This window comes from Aplidium turbinatum, chromosome 16, assembly GCF_918807975.1.
Source record: "Aplidium turbinatum chromosome 16, kaAplTurb1.1, whole genome shotgun sequence".
NCBI lineage: Eukaryota > Metazoa > Chordata > Ascidiacea > Aplousobranchia > Polyclinidae > Aplidium > Aplidium turbinatum.
The window spans coordinates 2,515,298-2,520,771 of NC_137487.1; the positions used below are offsets into that span (position 1 = coordinate 2,515,298).

Here is a 5,474-nt window from a genome sequence, read left to right on the forward strand (position 1 = left end):
CTTTTATAACTACACTTTTTTACTTTATCTGTTATTTTTCTATAGTAGACTAGCCTATTTTTTAGGCTACCGTACTATTTTTAAAATACCCTGTAACAATAATATGTCAAGGATAGAGAGGAACGGAAGATTTGGATGATGGGATGAAAAACAGCCTTCGATTCTTCCATCATAAACGTTTTAACACCGTATGAAGGCATACAACCTTCGTAAAATAAGTTTACCAGTAAGCTAGTACCTAAAAATTTCCATTTAATTCTTACACTGAGATAATTCGATTTTCAGTTCGTATTAAACTCGACTTTGCAAATGAAGAGCGGACAACATGCTATACATTCTATCCAAGTTCATCGACACTTCATATACAACTGCAGAAATCACGTAACATGCCGATCGAAGAATATTTTTTAGATGGAATGGAAGATGGAATGGAAGATGGAATAGAAATGGAATGGAAAAAAATCTCAAAATGGAAGGTGGAAAAAAACTTTTTAACGTACCCTGGCCGTGCTAACAGTTTAACAGCCAAAGAAGGCAAGCCATTGGTAAAACAGACTGCTTGTCTTTTACCAACGCAATATACTGTAGATCATAACTATTAATACAAAATTACTTAAAGTAAAACAAGATTTAAAACAAGAGTACGTACTCTCATTTCAGGTGAATTACAGCTCTCCTGATGTTTGGCCTGGGTTGTACTACAAATCTTAGGGCTATGTGGAATTATATGAAACAACCAAAGCAATTCGTTACGGGTCTTGTTCTACAGCTCGTTTTCAATCCTTGTGAGTGCCTGTGAGGTCAATGGTTTGTTAGTCAACTGTTGATTGAAACAGATAACTTGTTTCAAACAAGAATTCGAACAAGCAACGTAAGTGTTTGTTCATATACTTGACATTGTCGTTTTCGCGTTGTTGTCTTCCCAATGTCGTCTTCGTGTTCGGAAACAGCAAAAAATTAAAGGGGCTGTAACATGTCTGATACGAAATACTTAATCTTCCGAAACAAGGAATCCTTGCGAACAGGATATCTCAGTTAGAAAGACGCTGTTGGTGTAACAGGGTTAGAAAACAAATGAATGTTGGGTTTGCAAGATCTGAGTTGAAGCTTTTGTAACTAAGGTTTGCATTACGATTGTAGGTCCTCACTGCAGCAACACCCATCACATAAAAGATAAGTGCAAACTTCTTACCCTCACATTGATAAATGAATATTTACCAGCACAAACTTTTAATTTCTAGTCCTTGGATTGGGTCTTTCCCAAGCATTTCAGTTTACATAAGCGCAGACAATGGGAGCCATCATCACTGCTGTGTGTCCTGGAGGAGCGTACAGTAATATAGCAAGCTACTGGTTAGATGGTGATATGAATCTTAAGTAAGAAAGATCTGTCTTTTAACGAAAATTGCGTGAATCAGTTATTTATTTTGTTCGAATGCAAAACAAAAAGTACATACAAAAAATGAAAACATACAGGTCTTTATAATTACAAGATTCAATCAAAAGAAATTCACAAGAAAATACAAATTGTTAATTGCCTTTTCAGAGGTCATGTAACACGTATTGTTGTTTCAGTATTATCCTGACATTTATGTCAACAGTGCTGGCCATAGGAACCATGCCGCTGTGGTTGTACGTTCTTCCTTTAATTGTTGATATCACCAATAAATGCTTGAAAATTCCATTTCATGAGATCGGTGAGTAAATAACAAGCAAGGCACTTGTGTGATCTAAATGTATTGATTTTTGAAGTTCATCTTTATTTCGTAAATATGTTTTGTCGCATTCCAATGAGTACGCTAACTAGTTGAGTCTTATTAGCATAAAGTAGCCAGTCTCCATGCTGAAATAACAGTAGCTGCTGGAAAATTGATAAGCCATGGACTTAGTGTTCTTCACTAGAAAACTACCTCAGACAGTAACGGATCAAAAGGGAGCATTTCGTCACGTGCCCCACAAACACTGAAAAAAAACATGTCATTTTTTCTATGTTCTTGCAAACCTTGTCTCTCGCTCTGCTTGCTCAAATGCTCCACCATGCCATATTAATCAACCCATTGTCATATTACAAGACCGTTTTTCACAGTCATCAACACAGCCATTTCTTACATTAAATCAATGCAAAATGTAAAACATAACTTACAAAGAGCAAGTGCATGTATTTATGTTTTTCATTTTTATCTTTTTGGGGGATGGGAGGACGCTGGTAGCACGTGTCTTAGTTGGAGTACGGGCAGTAGGCTGCGGGGAGACTGTCTAATCATCACCCTGCGTGCAGGCAATTGTGAGGATGTAAGCTATAGTGCAGCTGTTGAAAAAGTTTATCAAAATTGTGTCCTCTTTTTGGTGATAAAAATATGGTAGCCCTATAACATCACGTTACATTGTGTTCTTCATGCATTTTTATATTCCATTGATGTGCAGGATATGCCTTCCTCGTTATTGTGGTACCAATCATAATCGGCCTCGTAATAAAACACAAATTCCCCAAAGTCGGCAAGATTTTGACAAAGGTAAGAGAAGTTGCTTTCTTGTCTTACATCAGTGATAGGTAGCATACGCTTAAGTATAGCTATGACAGACCAGCGCATTTTTTTAAATACTAGCATCACCTATAAGGAAACGCATCATTCTCAATTGGTTGCACGGGGAAGCCAGCACAAAATTTCCGGGTGCGCAAATGCGCATTATTGCACATGTCAGTGGGCCCGCCAGCGTGTCGCTAAAAGCGATAACCCCGTGGCGTTTTCTCCAGAAAAAAAAATGATAAAAGTACTTTAAAATTGTGCTTTTTGAAAGTTCTTTCAGGCCAAATCAACAGCAACACTCTGTCAAATGAAGCTGCGACAAAGGATAAAAAGCAGAAATGTCTAGAAATCCCTGGTAAAAAAGTTTATTAAGTTAAATAAAACCAAAACAGCTGCAAGAATAAATAATGATTGGTTCAATGGTAGGCTCAGTTTGTCAATAGGCTTTCACACAAAATACAGCAAATTAATTATCTAATGTTTATTTTAGGTCTGAGATATAGGCTAGCCTGTGGGGTACGCAAAGAGGGCATTGGGCCATGCCCCCCATCTCATTGGGCCATGCCTCTCAAATGTTGATTTTTTTAGCGTTGTTGTGATAGTGCAAACATATTATTGTTCAAAAGTGGTCTTGAGTAACAGCGCTGTATTATAACCACCCCTTGTACCCCGGCTGAGGGGAAGGAAGTTGGCAGGAGTGTTTAGAGACTTACTCGTTTCAGTTTGCTTGAATTGCTTAAATCACGCAAGGCCTAATTTACAGCTTCCAAAACTGCGGTTAATGGACCCATATTTCTGTTTAGCGGCCAAAATGTGCCAATGCTAATCAAAATTTAACAATACTAATACAAAAAATCAACATTTTATAGCTAAACTGCATCCATCGGTTTTGTATTTTTGATCATTATTTGGAATGACTATTTTAAATCAGCGATACCAGTAAATCTACAGTATGTTATTTTGCTGGAGTTTATAGAAGAAATAATGCTACGCTCTTGCTTTCCTGAAACATGTCTTTCAACGGTTGATAGCAAAACATATCCAAAAGTAAATGCTCGTGAAACGACGAAGATGTTTAACAATGGCATCCAGAAGCGTTGACCGTGATGTTTGTGATCAATTGATTGTGAAGTCAGTCTGATGTTTGTCATCCGAATTCACAATCTTTGGTTTGATAAAGATTTTAGGCATCTTTACCGAAACGTGGATGCCCACTAGTAAATTTCGGAGGGAGGGGGAAGGGGGCGAGATGATGCTAACACAGCCCTGTAAAGTACACCTTCTTTTTCGATATATATTCAGAGTGCGATAATTTTTATTTAAAGTACGGTAATAAATTGCATTCGATATTTAAACTTTCCCAGAAAGGTTCGATTTATGCTTTAATCTGAAGACATTGCCGGTTAGTCGATACAATACAAGCTGAGTATGGTAGGCTAATCTTACACAATATGACTTATGCTACTGGTTGTTATTAGCAATTGGGCATGTTTTCAATTCGTTTTCGTTTCGGTTCGGACAAACTTCGAGTGCGTCCTGGCATCCCCTTTCGCCTATTTTTACCAAATACTAAATTCAACACAAAAAGTAAGTGGTCTCACCACACACAACGGCTCCCGGTACGCTGCAGAAGCGACAATTAGGAGTGAAACGCTTGAGCCCGCAGGCAGACCACGTCGCGGAGAATAAAGAAGAAACAACGCAAACTCAACGCCAGCACAATTACAAATCAAGAGGGCAATCGAGCCCCCGGAACAGAAGTAATTTCAAGTGCTCTTTAGACCAGACAAAACGAACATAATTTTTAAACAGTTTGCAGATGGATGTCTTCTAGAATATTTGACAGTTTAAGGCAGCTTAATTACCGGTTCTTGCATGTGGCCTTTATTTATCATTTTATTCTACATCGAGCATGGAGATTGTTCTTTTTCGTAACTTGTTTCAGGTTTGCGTTGTCATTGCTTCTCTGGCGGTCATTGGCTTCGTCATCGTCTTCTTCGTTGCAATCAACACGTCACTGCTTGACAACGTTTCATGGAACATTGTTATGGCAAGTAGCCTACCCCTACACAATTAGGCCTACATAGTTTTATAATTTTTTTTCTTTTTATGTATAACCATCAAAATTTCTGACTTTCAAAATGATCTCATTTACCGTAATTATTATACAATACTGCAGAACTCGCATATAGTGACACCTTTCAAAGGACCTTGGAAAAAGTGTCAACATAGCGAAATGTCACCATAGCCGAAGTCACTATTACTGTGTTTCATTGTTTTCAGGCAGCAGTTTTGATGCCGGTAGGTGGCGTTTTATTCGGATATCTCGCGACTCGGATGCCTTGGTATACAATCAGCACCTCAGCCAAACGAACCATCGCGATTGAAACTATGATGCAAAACGCCTCTTTAGCTGTAACAATTTCAATTGTTTCTTACGAGTAAGTGTTACAAAACATGAAAGCAACTGATGGTTTTTAATACGGTGAAAATAATGCAAAGATATTAGTGGTAATGTAAACTAAACAAAGTTAGGAGGGTAGGTCGATGTTAGTTGTGTTGGGTGTAAACACAGACGACTTCTGTGTAGATTCGAATGGGCTGAGCTGACAACCAGCCCACATCAGTATACTTGTAGACCACCGCAACGTTTATTCCAACATGGACATATAATCCGTAAAAGTGCAATTTTACCTTTTCACATTTTTTGACTAATTTTTGTTTTTCAGTGCAAGAAACCCAGATTTTTCTCAAGTTGTTTTGTTTGCTATTTTGTACGGTTTTGTACAAATATTGGGGTGTGTCGTTTTTGTGCTGGCCTACCTTTTCCTCAAATGGAGGGGCTGGTGTATGGTTCTACAAGTGGAAGAAAACAAAAAAGAAGAAGAGAAAAATGTGAAGTTGGAGATCAGAGAAGAAGAAAACGGAAGCTGTGTGATTGATTAG

The 5,474-nt window shown here is 38.0% G+C and overlaps 1 pseudogene; it reads left to right on the forward strand.

Moving 5' to 3' along the window:
- Window positions 1–386: 386 nt before the first annotated feature.
- On the forward strand, window positions 387–5,474 carry LOC145785896 (ileal sodium/bile acid cotransporter-like; annotated as a pseudogene).